Genomic DNA, 17,891 nt, shown 5'->3' on the forward strand with positions numbered 1-17,891 from the left:
ATACTTTTAGTATAATCAATAAGTCTTGGCTTTAATTGTTTTATATGTTGATAGAATTGAAAGGATAGTGGGATAGATAGATCGATAGAAAGGATGGATGGATGGATGGATGGATGGATGGATGGATGGATGGATGGATGGATGGATGGATGGATAGATAGATAGATAGATAGATAGATAGATAGATAGATAGATAGATAGATAGATAGATAGATAGATAGATAGATAGATAGATAGATAGATAGATAGATAGATAGATAGATAGATAGATAGATAGATAGATAGATAGATAGATAGATAGATAGATAGATAGATAGATAGATCACAAGTATAACATTAGTCATCAAATAAAATTCATACTAGTGTGACATACAGGACTGTTGTTTATAAATGCCCTTGTAAGAGACTGGGTTACTGGTTGAGGGGGGTAAAACCCTTCTCAAGCAACAATCATAGTTCTTCTCAGGGTGAGATCACAGGCACAAGCCAACCCGAAATTAACCAGTGTTCAACCCTCTGTCAAATTTTTAGAGAGCAGTCAGTCTTAACTCAGAGGCAATGTGTAAAGTATTTGTGCAGCAACTCAAACAGTAACACAGTGAAAACACAGCAAAAAAGGAAAACAAGACCAAAATGACACAAAAACAATCAGTAGAACTGTAGATATTCAATTTTAAAAATAGCGTCATAAGGTGAAAAACGCCAACAGTGGATATCTGGTCGTTCTGCCCTGGGACAAAGTCATATAATTAGGCTGACCATGAAGAAGCGCTGGCCAGCTATAGGGACCCAGACATGCCTGCTGAGCAGACTACTTTAAATCCTGGTTTGCAGAGCATTTCGATTTTCTGCGTCAAAGATGCTTTGCACAGCCAAAGCAATGTGTTGGTTGCGACATGCGGCGGAGCTTCCTTGTTAGATCCTGCTGCGTTATCATTGAAGATCCCATTGACAAGGGCTTGTATTGTGAAGTCCAGAGTCGAGGATGCGTTGCACAGTCATTTCCGAGGAGCTAAGTGGCTGTAATGTGGACCCAGTATCATCGTTGAAGCTGCCATCGATGAGAGATGCAATAGCCTAACCCGAAGATGCATTATGCTACAGCATTTTCAATGTGGTGAAGGACTGCAACTCGATTTGTGTCTTTGCTGTGGTTCCAATCCATGCAGCAGTGGCAATGCAGCCGTTCTGCTCAGAGCAAGCTGTGCAGCAGAGGAGATATGTCGGTTATGCGAGGTCCACAGAGGCTGGTTGAGAACCTTAGGCCCACTTCCGGCAAGTGGAGGCTCATCCATGCACACTTAAGCCCCGTATTGCGAGTGGCTGTCTAGGAGGACTACACAAAGCCCAACTGTCAGCTACAACAAGTCATGTGACCTGAGACAGGCTGTAGGCACTAGATGACTAAGGAAGGAAAATTCCAACTTTCTAAAAGTGGCATTTTCAAAATTGTAATTGAATATCTAACTTCACCATAAGGTAGCATTTTAAATTAGGATCCCGAAGACAGCAAACATTACCTAGTTACTCATTCCTGTTTGGAAATTACACTTATAAAATGTAATAAGGTAACTCCAGTGTTCTCCAATGGGAAAGGCAGCCTTGCACTGGTGGAAAACTATTGTAAGAGTGTATCACTACCAGGACAAGTAAAACTGAAAATTACATGTCCTACTTTTTAAATAAATTGCACCTGGCCCACCAGGCTCTCCAGGGCTTAACCTAAGGGTGACATATATATTAAAAAGGAAGTTTTGCACCTGACAAAAGGTTAACTGTGCCAGATCAAAATGGTAGTTTAAAACTACTCATACACAAGCTGCAAAGGCAGGCCTGAGGCATGTTTAAAGGGCAACTTAGCTGGGTGGCACAATCGGTGCTGCAGGCTCATTTGTGGCATTTAATTTACAGGCCCTGGGTACATGTAGCACCACTTTACTAGGGACTTATAAGTAAATACAATATGAAAATTGGGGATCAGCCAATTTTACCATGTTTTAATGAGGATGCACATGCACTTTAGCCCTGGTTAGAAGTGGTAAAGTGTGCAGAGTTTGAATGCCAGCAGAAAGACATTCAGCAAAAATGGAGTAGGAAGGCAAAAAGGTTGAGGGAAGACCACTCTTGGAGTGCTCATGATTCCCCAACAAGAGGAATGCTGTCTCCCACTATCCGATTCATGCAAAATGCACTGGGGGACACTCCGGTTGTGGCATGTGGAGTGAGACGGTACTCTCAAACTAAAGCATACAGCGAGCACTCCATATTCTGACTATTGGCGAGCGCTATTCTTAGAACTTTATTCAAAGTTCGCATGAAGCAATTTGTTTCACCATTGGCTTGCGGCCTTTCGGGACTTAGTGTCCAGTGGTGCATGCCTCATGAGGTGAGATACTCAGCAAAGGCTTGGCTCGAAAAGGGAGGACCATTGTCAGTCCTAAGTTCCTTCAATAATCCATGAGTTGTCATTACCTTCTCCAGCCGAGGTATAGTCTGATCAGCAGTTATGGACTCCATTATCTCAACCTCTGGATATTTAAAAAAAATCATCCATTATTACCAACATATGTCATCCATCAGGAAGGCTGCCAAAATCCACACTTGCTCAGTACCAAGGAACAGAGGGGATAGATTTAGTAATGAGCGTTACCGGCAGCTTGGCACATGGAACACTGTTTCACTGTGTGTTCAACCCAGTCATCCAAACCAGGGAACCAGACCTTACATCGTAGCCTGAACTTCGTCTTCACTACTCCTTGATGGGCCAAGTCAGCTAGATCGACCACCTGTTTTTGCAATGATACCGGAATTACCAAACGAAGACCTATTAACAGACATCCTTCTGGGGAAACAGCAAGCTCCTGTCTGATATGATGCAATGACCGAATCATGCCGAGAGGCATTTTGGGTAAGTGTGCACCAGTTTCCAGATGCACTGCAGAGATAGCTAAATGAAGACAATCATCTGTCTGAGTGACGGCTACAATATCTTCCAGTGATATGGGCAAAGGTCTTGACCGCTCTACTACCAGTCGCACATACTCCTCCACATCCTCAGCTTCTGACTCCAACAGTTGCGGACCTGGCAATTCTGGAGAGATAGTCTGCCGGATTTTGCTATCCTGGTCGGTATACCACTGTGAAACAGTATTCTTGACAATGAAGAATCTACTTCTTAATTCTAGAAGGTGGCTTTGATGAGGATCCAGTGAACAAAGCTATCAGTGGTTTGTGGTCCGCGTGTACTACAAACATATGGCTGTAAAAGATAGAGATGAAAATGGCAACATCCCCAATAGACCTCAAAGGCTTCTTACACAATGTGGGAATATCGCTGCTTTGTATCTGTAAGAGCTCAACTGGCGTTGGCTACCAGAGCCCATTCACCATTGTCCTGTTTTTGGGAGAGTACTGCCCCCAGGGCAAAAGGACTGGCATTGACCGACAACTTGGATTCATGGCGAGGATCAAAGTAGGCCAGTATGGCTTGCACCGATAAGGCTTGTTTAGTCACTCAAAATGCTTCCTCCTGAGCAGGTCCCCATTCCCACAGTGTTTGCTTTTGGTCAGTTCTCGAACTGGAGCTGTGAGAGTGGTCAGATTTTGAATGAATCGGCCACAGTATGTGACCATCCCTAAGAATCTGCGGACTCCAGTGACACTAGTCGGTGCTGGAACGTCTCTAACACTTGCGGGGCCCGGCATGACCCGCCTCTCAGAAAAATGATATCCAAAGAATGAGCTGTCCCTTTGGAGAAATACACATTTTTCACGGTGAAGAGTGAGACCATTGTCCTGCAATCACTTGAATGTCATCTTCAGCCTGTCACGATGTTGTTCGATGGACGGAGCATGCACCAGAATGTCATCACTGACGTCAATTTCTCCCTCAAGACCAGCCAACACACTCCTGATGATATCCTGAAAAACTTCAGCTGCGCTTGACACTCAGGCATTGGAACTGCCTTAGGCCCATATGGGTGGAGAAGGTACTGATGGCTCTCGATACCGGAGCCAGCAGCAATTGATGGTATCCTGCCCGAAGATCCATCTTCAAAAACCATTTTGAACCACTCACTTCTGCCACAATATCATCCACCATTGGTGTGAGGTGACATTCACGTTGGATGGCCAAATTGGGTAGGCGCATTTCAACGCAAATCCTGACTTCATCAGGTTGTTTGAGCCAGGGGGCTACCACGATCGGGGAGACCCATGGCATAGGACCATCCACCCTCTCAATGATGTCCGCCTGTTTAAATTTTCATTACTCCTCCTCCACCTTCGGGTGCAGATGAAATGCCAGCTGGTGATGTCACAGAGCGACCGGTTGTATTGACCCATCTATGTGGAGATGAATGAGAGAGTCTTTTAGACACCCAATGCCTCAGAGTAGTGTTAGGAATTTGGCCACCAGATCATCCACACTTCCTAAATGTATGCTGAAAGCAAACGAGACCAACTGAAGTTGTTCCACTGTCCGGCAACTCAGCAACATCCCTGAACGATTTTTGGTGATATAGACCTTGGCACACTTTGAGTAGGAGTCATGAGCAATCTCGGTAGTGAAAACCCCAGCCAGTAGAAGGGGTGTGGATGGCCCATAAGCGAACACTAGTGTGTCCGTGGGGCATAGAACAGGCTGTGTTTGGAGCGTTTTCAGGACAGATTGTACAAGAATGTACAAGAATGTTTATGGATGCTCCTGTGTCGATAAGGGCCGGGACTTGGTGGCCTGACAAAAGGACTGTGCATTTTGGCATGCGCTATTGGGGATGTTCTCTGGGGATCATTGCATGTATGACATGCATCGCCGTCTTCATCCATGTCCTCTTCATCATCTTGGGTCACAGGGGTCCGCATGACATTTACTGCCTTAGATTTTTGTGTCTTTGGCAAAATGATTTAGTTTGTTGCAGGCAGAGCAACATTTCCCTTGAGCAGGCTATGACCCTTGATGAGGATAGGGACCCGCGCACGTGTAGCACACTCTGGCACTCATAGAACAGGTCTTTTTCTTCTCAGCCCCCACATCTGCCATCGCATTTATGAGCTTTTACTTGTCGCTGTAGAGCTGCTTCCATGTGTACGGCGCACACTTTTGACAGTTCCTTTGATTGCCCCATCGTGAACATATCCGCCATTGACATACCTGGAACAAGGAGAATATTTTCCCTCAGTTTGACCGAAAAACAGCCCTGTATAAACTGGGCACAAATGTCATCATCTACGTCAGGCAATGTGCATGTACTTGCGAGTTCTTTTAGGCGAGTGTAGAAAGTGTCCACTGACACAGGGAGCTGTCTTTCCTAGGATAGGAGAACCGCTCATAGTCAGGATTCGCAAGCAGTAGACAGTAATGGCTCGTTTGAGAGTTGTATATGTAAATGGTGGACCATCCTCCACTACCGACTTTGCCAGTTTGTGAATAGTAGCACGTTCTAAGTGCAGGAATATGGGATGACGTATATCACTGTCTAGAGCAATTGCTGCAAAATAGTTCTCGAGTCACTGGACCTAATCTTTCCAGTGCACCACCTGCGCGGATGGGGAACCCTCCACAACAGAAGGTACTGGAGCCAACTTCAGTGCCATGGGTATCCAATAAATAAAGGAATGAAACGGTGCAGAGGCCTCACCAAGCTGGTCAAAACTGCAATGAGAAGGCGAACCAACCAAGGCAGAGAACATACACCTTCAGGGAATGGTGGCGTCCAGTGCAGGAATACTAGTAGCCACCATGTTACACCTCCTGTGCAGTAGATAAGTGGTGCAGCCCACAGCCGGACAGTTGTCTCTTACCTCAGGATGTAGGCAGCAGGGGCCCGACCATGTAGCAGGCAGCCTCACAAGACCACGTGCAGTTGAACAGTCAACTCGGTACACCCCTCAGCATGGAGTACTCTGTGATGATTTAGAGGCTAGTACTCGGCTTGCAGGAACGGTAGCTCTGCTCTCCAATGGTCTCAGGGAGGTTGAGCAGCCCACCTGATTAGGCACGAGCAGCTGCATGAATCTACACGCCAGGGAGATACAGCAGGAGGGAGTTACCGGGCAGGCTCATAAAGAAAGCCAGGACATGCCCCTCACTCAACCGGTAGCATGATGGACAGCCTGCCACAAAGGCAAGAGCAGCTGTCGGGTCCTGAGAGCCGCGATCGATTGGAGCAGCAGGAAGGGGCTCCCCTGTGGCCCGTGAATGTCACCGCTGCAACCTCCAATGAGGTGCCACAAAGAGCAGAGGACAGGTATGGGTAGGGTGAATGGGCGGGAATGATCCAACTCCTGCTCATCGCCCATCTCTTTTGTCTGGTGTTGCAGGGCCTAAAGAAGGCTGCACGCTGGAAATTACTGCACAGACACAAATGTAGTAACTTTGCTCAGACCACGAGGTCTGGGCACCGGGTCTTTTTATTACCTTCCCCACACGTCAGGTGCTTAGACCGTTCCGCTCGCACGCGATGGTTTTTGTTTAACAAACACCCCCCTCTCTCTATGTACTAAGTGGGACGTTCCACATCCCCAACATAACAGTGTCCAAGATACATTTACAAATGAGGATATGGAACAAATGTCACTGTGTTTTGCGATATGTTTACTCAGAATCAAAGTCATAAAACAATGGCTGACGAAAGAAAATTATATAATCTGCTCTTCTGCACTAATCACAACAGAGGTCATGTGCCGTAAACCCATTTGGAAAGTGATCACAAAGAAAACACATAAGTGATGGAATATTTCAGCTTGTGATTGCTAAAAATGATCCTCCAAGGAACAGAGAATGTGTTTGATTAGAGGAGCGCGAGTTGCGCGAGTTACATGACACAATTCACCTTAGATCAAACTGAAGAGATAGAAAAACAAACCATCTCGGAGTTTAGAAAGTGGCTGCAATATATAACACTTTAAATGGCTCTCCTCATGTCACGTAGCACCAGTGAACTGAGCTATTTTGTGAGACTCGAAGAGTCGACATATAGCTTAGTAAGCACTGAAATCATATTTCATAAAACCAGAAAAAGGTTTGAAAAAAGGAGTCCTACCATTGTGAAGTGTAACTACCATCTGAGCACAAACAGCACTCTGTAAGAGCAGGACGTTCTTGTAACTCGAATCTCTCCCCTATGTCATTACATGTTGGCACTTTGGACCTCGCTCTCGGCGGCAGGCACTTGACATGAGTGATATTTCGTAAGTGGAATAAAGTGTGCTGAAAAAAGCGAAAATATTCGAAGAGGATTTGAAAAATGTGAAAGAGCAGTTGCCTAAAAGGATTAATGTTTTCTATTTCATGTTTTAAAATAGAAGTATACTTTGTTCAAGGCATTCTTTCTGATTTTAAGGTTGGGAAATGTAAATGTCCTCGAGTGAAGCCACTTTCCTTGATGCTGGATAGTGGACAAAAGCAAGCTTGTGCTGGAAGTACAACTTGTAGCCTGTGACATTGCATCCTTCGGATGCTTTTTATAATGAAAAATCTAAAAGCTCTACCTGTGGAACAGCTTTTCTACCTTTAAGATGTTTTCACTGAGTGCGTACTTTATCTTTTCAGGAAGATTTTAAATTATACCAAATGTTGAACTATTTCAAACTATATCTTTCTTTAAACGTATTGTTTGTTGAACATGATAAAATACAGCCTTTTCACTCTCAGTGACACACGAGATAAACAAATTGTAAAATTATTGTGAGATTTTGTTGCAAGTGAGTCACAATTATGCAAAATATTCTGCTGTGCGTCCATCAGAGGTGCATATCCTTTGGTGGCAATTCTTAGCCAAAATAATTGTAGGATTTACGGTGCCCCTTAAGAGGTTGTGCAAGCAATGTCTATAATGATTTACAATTTATATACCTTGAGCGAATGGCAGAAGTAAGCCAAATAAGAATATTTCATCATTTGCAAGATCAAATAGAGGACAGCTATTGGGCTGGTGTTTGAAAGTGCAAAGATTTACTTATTGCTCTACAAAGGTTCTCCTGCCACAACAGCACAACTCTACAGAAAACTGTCCCCATATCACTAAACTAATATGAGTTAAGAGGTTTGGAAAAAACAAAACAAAAGTAGGGATCTTCCACCACAAATATGAAGGTTGATGTAATCGATACCTTTTAATGGATAATTGCTAGAAACTGGGTGTTAGGTTGACTGGGATAAGAGCCATAGTCAAGCAGCAACCACAATCCTAGTCAGGCAAAGGAGCAGGCAAACCCTAAATTAACCTGAGCTCACCCTCTGATAGCGTGCCACAGAGGCAATGGGTAAAGTATTTGTGCAACACTTCAAACAGTAAAACAGTTACAACACCACACAGAAAGATTCCCTATCAGGCTAGAAAACATAGAACTCAATCTAATAAATAAAACAAGAACAAAAGGACAAACATCCAATAATCAGTACTTGAAATATACATTTTTCAAGAATAAACTGTAAAATAGTGCTTATTTGGGATAATTGGTGGTGGCGGATCGGAACAAAGTCAAAGTTCAGGCAGAAAGTAATGGAGCACGGACCAGATACAGGAACCCAGTGAGGCCTGCTAAACAAAAGTGCCTTGATCTGGGTTGCTTCGATGTCGAAGAAGATACAGGATGTACTCCGTTTCAATCCTCGCAATGGTGGTGATGCGCTGTCCTGCTGCATCGCCTCCGATGGGTGCAGGGGCTGTGATGCAGGGTTCTTGGTATCGTCGTCCAAGCCAATGTCAATGGAGATGCGAAGACAAGTGCATCAGGTGGGAAACATAATTTACCCCGCAAAACAACGCATGCCATTTCAACGCTGTCCTTACAACAACTGTGTTGTTACATTGCATGCCATTACAACAAAAGCCATTACAACGACTTGCTGTAGGGGGCAGAAGGTGTTGGATTTTAAATACAACATCTTCCCTACTGTTGCACAGACTGGAGTTGGAATAGTAAATTATACTATTCCAACATCCAGCGCCCCCCTACAGCAAGTCGTTATAATAACTTGCATTGTAATGCTATGCGATGTAACAAAGGGGTCGTTGTAATGACTGGTGTTGTAATGGCATGCGTTCTAAACGCATGAGTTATAACGTGGCCTATTCGCATCACATAGTGCTGGTTCCAAAGGCAGAGAGGACTCGGTAATGATACATCGGTTCTGGTGCCCGCAACAGAGGTCGATGCTCCGGTTCTGGTCACACAATCACGTGTGCCCGTTTGAGAACAGATGCATGGGTTTCACTGAAGCAAGCACCTTAGGCCTCACTTCCAAGTGTCCAGGTCTGGGGTAGCACCACTTGGCAGAGCAGACTCACAGATCGCAGAGTCAAGGTACAGCAGCGGAAGACTTGGAAGTCTTTTATGTCCCTGAGACTACCGATCAGGAGGCAAGCCCTTGGAGTCATTCTGGCCCAGTCATTCTCAACCAGGCATGGGAACAACAGTCAGAAGGGCAGCCCAGCAAGGCAGGAACCCAGCAAGACAGCTGTGCAGCAGAGTGGCAGTTCTTCAGCAGCACAGCAGTTCTTCTTTCTCGCAGAGTCTTCACAGGTCCACAGGAGTACTGAAATGGTGGTGTCATAGGTCCAGTACTTATGCCCAGTTCTGTCTTTGAAGTGGGGGACATTTCAAATACAGGTTGTTAAGTGCACATAGGTTCCTTCCTTCTTGCCCTGGCTCAAGACTCACTCCAGGTGAGTATGCAGCCCTTTATGTGGGGACAGGACACAGTCAATTCAGGAGTAAAAATGAGGTTGTGCCCAGCTCCTCCCTTCCATTCTCCCTGGATGGCCAATCAAGTCACACATGCTCCCATTGTGTGTGGCTGTCTAGGGGAATAAACAAAGTCCAGCTCTCACGCTCTACAGACGCGTATCAGAGACGGACAGCAGGTACCAAATGGCTTAAGTAATAAAATGCCAACTTTCTACAAGTTTACATATATCAGGGTTGGGCCCTTTTAAGACAGCTGGGTTGGGCCTACTTAATGTACATATACCAAGTCACTCTAGCTGAATTATTTTAACTATGACACTTTAGGGTATAAGTCAAGTAAATGAATTGTCTTGGCCTGTGTATTTATTCACACTTATTTCATAATTGTTAAAGCAGTTATAATATACACTTATACATGTCCTGAGGACTCTCTTCAGACAATTATTAAACACAATATTATATCATACTATGCATCAAAAAATGCAAAACGTAACAACAATTTACTGCAGTTGCACATCACATAAATAACTCAAAAGCGCTCTTGTATCCAGTCTATTATTCAACATAATGCAGAGGTCTGCAATCACTGTTATTCAAAACTGTGCTTTTATTCCCCTTTCTTCTCGATTTTTTCTTTCTTTCTATAAGTGGCATTTGCACAATTGCAATTTAAAATCCGACTTCACCACCAGTTGTGATTTTAAATTGTGATTCCAGAAAAATGTAATACATTAATCCCAACTTTATCCTATGGGAGAGATAGACTTAGCAGTAGTGAAAAACGATTTGAGAGTTTCCCAATACCACAGCATGTAAAACGTAAATGTACATGTCTTGCCTTGTACATACATTGCACCCTGCCCTCTTGATTAGCTAGGGCCTAGCTTAGGGGTGACATATATGTATAAAAACGGAGGGTTTAGGCCTGGCAAGAGGTGTTTATTGCAAGGTCGAAATGGCAGTGAGAACTACACACACACGGTGTCTGCAATGGCAGGCCTGAGCCAATGTTAGAGGGCTACTTAAGTGGGTGGCACAATTAATGCTGTAGGCTCACTTGTAGCCTTTCAATCAATCAATATTTACTTTATTCGATTGACTTTGACAATCATAAAAGTACAATAAAAACTGTTATATAAAAATATTAAGAACATCAGTTAATATCATTAAGTGAGTGCTATACGATTCAGTCTCAAGCATAAGCATAATGCACAGCTATTAAAAATCTCGACACATACCAGCAAACTGTAAAATTATATAAAAATTGTAGATATAAAAGGGCGGGTCTCGCTTGATTACAATTCAGACGTGCAAATAATGGGCGTATATACTTTTGATGAAAATTAGCCCATTTAGGGCAAATTAGTACGATGTGTAAAGTCTCCAGTACAGAAGACCCATCACAGGAACAAACAGGAGAGTCGTGTGGCCTTTACCATCCTGCTACAAGCTGCAGGAACATATTCAGTCAAAAATATGTAACAAATCTTCTATGGTTCACTGTCATATCCAGTGTTAGATAAAATTCAATTTTATCACTACATTTTACCATAGCATAATGTATGCAACAGCATTTACACAGTGAGTTTTGCACTCTGAGTTCTTGGGTATATTCGAAAAAAAAATTCTTGACTCCTGCAATTACTGATTTGGTTATTTTCTCAGGGGAATTAAAAACATGCAATCGGCCCAGATTTGTCAGGGTGGTTTTTAAATAGCTCAACCATGGTATACACAAACTAAAGTTCAAACTCAAACAATCTCTTAATATAAATCTGTTAAAATACAATTCTTTTTTAGTCCATATAGAGCGCCATACTAGTATCAGGCATAAACGTATATAGTCAGCTATATAACCTGTCGCTATCTCTTTATGGGCTATTTTTGCAGAGACATTCTGTGGGATTCGTAACAGTTTCCTTAAATATTTGTTTTCTGCCATTTGTATTAAAGTAGACGATTTGTAACCCCAGATATTTGCCCCATAGGTTACAGCCCAGACACATTTAGCATTATAGAGATGTAATATGGACTGTATGTGACTATGGCCTAAACGCCTAGAAAAAGCATTGATACTAAAAGCCACCCTGTTAAAGGATTGAGCATGTGATTTCAATAATGGCACTCAGGACAGTCTGTCATCCAATAGGATGCCTAGGCAGCTAAACCTGTCCATCTTGCCTATAATGTTATCCTTTATCACATATTTTCTTGTCTTGGTGCCTATGGGTCCTAAACTCATAGTATATGATTTTGTATAATTCATTTTTAGTCCCAAGTTTTTCATAAACTCATAGAATTGGTTCATTAAAGATTGCAAGCCATTAGCTGTCCGGGAAATAAGAATGGTATCATCCTCATACAACAATGTCTGAACCGTTCTATGTCCTATCTTTGGGACGTCTTTACAGTTACCCCTTAAAAACCGATCTAATTGATTTATATATAAAATAAAAAGGGCATTTATTTTACCGGTCCTGGGCACATGTAGTGCAATTTTCTAGGAACTTATAAATAAATTAAATATGGCAATTCGGTATGAGACAATGTTACCATGTTTTAGTGGGGAGCGAATGCACCTTAGCACTGGTTAGCAATGGAAAAGTGCTCAGGGTCTTTAGGCAAACAAAAATGAATTCTGCAAAAAATGGAGGGTGAAGGCAACAGATTTGAGGGTGACCATGCAGAGAGGGCCATTTTCCAACAGTAACCATCAGTTTATCACACACACACATGCACTCTGTACATGCATCAGTATTCTAATGCATCCTCTTCTGGAATACCACACTTGTGGAAACACCAAACAGCAACATAGAGTTACTCTAAGCGACTCTGTGGTCCACAGCCAGGCTTGTTTCAGGCAAAAAACACAAAATAAATGCATTGATTCCTCCTGAAGGCGAGAATCAAATTCAAGCTTTCATGCATCATATTTAAAGACTTTACAATAGAACAACTTGAAAGCTTCCACTGCTCCCTGGAAATATAGAAGACTTCGTGACGAAAAACACTCAGACTACAGCCAAAAACTTTTAAGCATAATTTTGCAGCTGTTCAGTAATTCCCTTGTGTTGCCCAACCCTCTTGAACTCTCTTACTGAAGAAGTGAGATGTATTGAGAAAATGTTTTTGTACTAGAAAAACGTAATCCATTGGAGCTGTATTTCTACCACTACATCTACTTTTCTGAGCCCACCCATCTTCCTCTTTACTCCCTCACTCTCCTTCCACTCCTTCACCATCTTCATTCTTCCATACTAAATTCCATCACTCCCCTCCATCCCTTCCGTATTCTCCTCAACATTCTCATCCCTTTTACCCATTCTCATTTTAACAATCTCTGTTGTACTGCATTCAGCCCCCCTTTCCTTAGCCCACTTTCCATCTACTCTGCTCCTTCTATCTTAAATTTCTGACATCTCCCATTTGTCCATGTTTTTGCCCGGCACTTTACTTTTCCCTCTTCCTGTTGTTACTTGTTCAGACCTTTAATGTTCATGGGTATATTGTAATTAGGCTACCCATCTTTCAAACGTGTTCTGTGTATACTACACTGACCTTCTTGGTAGACCTGGACCACATACATGTTTCATTGTATAAAAGCAAGGACCAAGGTGTGAATCTTCCACTGAATCTTTGGCCGAAACTGTTTGCTGAGTGCATCAAACTAATATTCCTATGCAGAGTTGAACTCTTGTGCTCAATATATAGGCGCAATAACACCAAGGGGATTAGGAGGGGTCCGGCAAACAGAAAGCATGGCCCTGCGGGTCTACAACGATGGTTTAAAAATCACAATAACTCCGAAAGCGCCTGCTGAGCAGAATTCGAAGATGCCCGTAAGTTCTTGACATGAAAAATGGCAACACGTTTGCACTGCTGTAAGGAAATTAGAATCTAATGTTTCCAGTACTGTTGTGTAGTTCGTATAAAAAATATACAGGATCTGCGTGTTTAGACAGCATACACTGTAGGATTGGTGTCCGACGAACTCTGATCAGCCCCACAGGGTATGTTGGCCTTCTTGTACCAACTAGCTCACAGTGCCACTAGAATCTCCTCTTACCAAGGAGAGAATAGTTCTTGGCAACCATCAAACATGACAACCCTGATCCCTCAGGACCATGGAAACAATATACTACCTTTCGTTCAGTCACTTGTGCTTACTTAGTCTGTCTCAGAGAAATACACAGAATAAACAGGCTGGGCGTTTTCAATAAGAATTTATTGAACAATTGTTTTTCTGGTGCAGAATAGATGAGCTGCAACAACCGTTAGACAGTATAGGCGGGTCCACTCAGCCTTTCATCCATCTGAGGTTGATAAAATGAGTACCATTGAGTTGGGTAACAATAAACATCATTTATTCAGCACCAAGAGACCTATGGGTGAATGTGCACTTTACAAATACACATGTTATGTTATGATAAAGGTAAATGGATGGTATAGCTCTACCATCTTACTACAGTCATGAATACATATGAATATATAAAGCACATGATAAAAGATGCATACTCCTACGATGCCTCCCTAACTAGATGTACCTAAGTGTACCTTGCATGTATGTAGGTGTTAAGCCAAGATTCCCTCTAGGATTTAGTCAACCCCATTACCTAAAGTGAGAGACTGTGGGACCCCGTCATGGTCTCGAGCTGGATACCCTGCGAGGGATGTTAGACCACTGTGAGCTGGAATGTCTCCATGCAGGATCCTCAGCGTCTCTGGTCAGTGTGTTGGCCAGGAAGTCTCGGTCTCCTCTGCCTTATCTTAGCAAGATGTGATGTATATATACCCATAGGTCTCCCCAGGGGTCCTACCTTGCTGTATCACTGTGGCGGCCTAAGGATGACGTTGGGCATGAACTTTGTACATAGATTTTATACAGGAGGTGGTAGTCCTGCTGTGCTTTCAAGAATCCTCATGCATAATGTATGAGATTTTGAACTAGGGAAAACCCGCGTTCTGAATGTAATGGAATATCTAGGTAAAAGGTCAGTCCCTGTAAACCGTGACAAGTGTAATGTAGGGAGAGAATATAGGTGAAGGGTAATAAGATTACCGGGGCCTAAATTATGGTACCTATATGGAATATAACAGTTCAAAGCTCCACAAACGATAGAAAAGTTTAAAAAAACAAATCTATAAGGGCGGATGAATACACCAACCTAAATAGGAGACACACCAATGAAACAGGAAAAGCTCAGAAGTACAGTGCCTGAATATGCTATTGAAAGAAATGAAACAAAAATATGCAACCCACTTTGAAACCAAATACTAACTATAAAATAAGGCTGACACAGAAACACCTGGAAAGCAGGATGAGGATGCAAATTGTGAATAGTATGAGACAAAATGCATTTGGCTTTTAAACTGCCACAATGTGAATCAAGAAACCTGGCCCTGGTAGATTTCTCTGGTGTTCCGGATATGTGGGCCACCACTCGGCTATTATATGGTGACATACTAGCACACAAACTGCTCAGACCTTCCAGAGACCCTTGAAGGGTCCCAACTGGGTGATGAGAAGACAAGGACCGGAACAGTGGTGTGCCTGCAAATCTTTATCATGACCGATCTAGCACATGGAATAGAACCCAATTTGTCAGTCATCATGAGGGCATTATCAGAGGAAGAGGATAACAAACTAAATACAAAGATCGAACATTGTATTAACACATCCCCACTGTTAGGAAATTGGATTTTTGGTTGAGGGGGGTGTGAACCCTACTCAAGCAACAACTGCAAACCCTGTCAGGGTAAACCACAAAAAGTCACTTCATTAACCTGTGCTTAACTCTCTAGTAGCTTGACACAAAAGCAGACAGGCTTAACTTAGACTCAATGTGTAAAGCAGTGCTTCATTTGTAAAACCAATAAGTGCTAGCAACCAGCATATTTCATGGCACGCCACTGCAGCTTCTGCAACCTGCCAGTACTGCCAAATGCACAGTGCCACTTTATCCTCATAACTAAAACATTCCAATAAAGGCCCCAATTCGATTATTCCATGTCACTAAAGCTGTTAGAACAGACTAGATGAGATTTTTTTTTAAATAATTTACATTTATATTGAAATTTTAAAACATTCATGAAAAGACTGACTTCGCTACCTTTTCATGGATTGTCAGGGATAAGTGCTGCTGTTGAGAAATAAGTACCAGTACCGAGCCCTGAAAAACACCAGCGCCATTTAAGCACTGGTGTAAAGTATTTGTGCAGCACCTAAAGAGTAACAAATTGAAAATGCAAAACAAGAAAAATCCAACACCAAAATAGAAAAATAGAATACAATTTCATACAGTTTTGGTCAAAAAACTAACAAAAATCCAATCAGAAAAACCAGAGTTATAGATTTTTATAGTTTTAGTAAAAACGAATGCCTAACAAATCAAAGTGCTAACGCGGACATCTATTGGCGCAAGACCGGTTCAAGGTTGAAAGTTCTGCCAACTGCGATGGAGCACGGTTTGAATTTTCGAGGTGGATTGAGCCCAATTGCCGCTTACCATCGGACTCAGGAGAATTTTTTTATAAAAATGTCGGAGAAAGTTCAGCGGGACAAGGCATCTGGCGGTGTCTGAAGAGGAGGCGTCATCGTTGGGGAGACACTGGACAAACTTGTGGTGAACATTTCTGCTTTCAAACTTTGTCACTTTTTTGGAAGTTGAAAATAGTCAGCAGGACAAAGGTGCAGCCTGTACCCAACAAGGACTCCATGAGGCTGGATACCCCTTCGGCAGGAAGAGGCTGAACAGTATTTGCTGCTGCGGAAATAAACATGGCTGGAGCTACCTTGAAGTTAGGCCGACTCACAATGCATCATGGGTGAATCAGCGAGCACACAGGCTGTGGTCTCCACTCGATTCTTAGAGCACTTTATGAATAAACATTTCCTAAGTATAAGCTTTGGTTTTAGGCTATTTTTGCACCTTTAGCACCACTTTCAGGGCCCCAGGACTGGGTGGGCAACAAATGTAAGGCAGGACTCATTTCAGGGAGAGTCCAGGTGCAGGGTTCACATTGTTGGAGCTTTTGTGTTCCTGTAGGTCAGAACAGAAAGTCAGCTAACTAGCCCTTGAAGGTATCTGGCAGTCTTGGAATTAAGCACCAAGGCTGTCCTCCAGCAGCAAGGCAGTCCTGTTAGGGTTCAATGCAGGCTTCCAGCAGCAGCGCAGTCTTTTGAAGCTCTGAAGTACACAGCAGGCCTGAAGCAGCAGGGCAGTCGTTTAAAGTGCCGGGCAGGCCGTCTGAGTGTCCTCCGCAGATCCAGGGGTGAACTGAAGGGTGAGTCTGATGGTCCTACTGTTCTACTTGATACCAGCTTTGAAGTGAAAGAAACATCTAGAACGCCCTCCCAAACAGATGGTTCTAGAATTTCTTTCCCCCCTGCCAAGGACTGGAACAGCTCCATCACATATCCTGGAAGGATGGCCCATCCTGCCATCAGCTTGTCAATAGAGCGGTTATTACTCCTGTGTGCATATCCAAGTTTTCCCCCACCTCGTCTCCTCTATGCTGGTCTTGTTCTAATTATACTGGCACTTTGAGACATCTTCTTTATGATTGTTCCAATGTTATGAAGTTTTGGACGTTGGTTGGGCAAAATGCATGAGCATCTTTAATTGTAACTTAAGTTTATCATTTCATAATGTTATGCTTGGTTCCTCATCACCTGAACGGATGATTCCACTCCTGTTTCTTTATTGTTTGATCTTTTTATTGCATTGACATTCAAAGTTATTTTATTTCACATGCACAGAAATTTAAATCTCCTCTTGCAGCGCTATCTTTAGATGCGGAAAAGGCCTTTGACCGTATTAATTGGCAATTTATGTTTAGAACCCTTGGGTGGTTTGGCTTTGGTCCAACTTTTATTTCTTATATTAAATTATTATATTCCTGTCCCCGGGCTAGTATTTTTGTAAATAACCATTTTTCTAAGCCCTTTCCTTTATCTCGTGGGACTCGTCAAGGCTGCCCTCTCTCCCCTTTGTTATTTGTTCTTTGTCTCGAACCCTTCCTTGAGCGTATCCGGGTTAAAACTCACATTTCTGGTTTTACTCACAACTCGGTAGAAATTAAATTATCAGCTTACGCTGATGATATATTGATTTATATGTCTAATCCTCTCTCATCCCTTCCTCCCTTCATGGATGACGTTCAACTATACTCCAGCATTTCTGGGTATAAGCTAAACC

The sequence above is a fragment of the Triturus cristatus genome, chromosome 10, assembly GCF_964204655.1.
Source record: "Triturus cristatus chromosome 10, aTriCri1.1, whole genome shotgun sequence".
Taxonomy (NCBI): domain Eukaryota; kingdom Metazoa; phylum Chordata; class Amphibia; order Caudata; family Salamandridae; genus Triturus; species Triturus cristatus.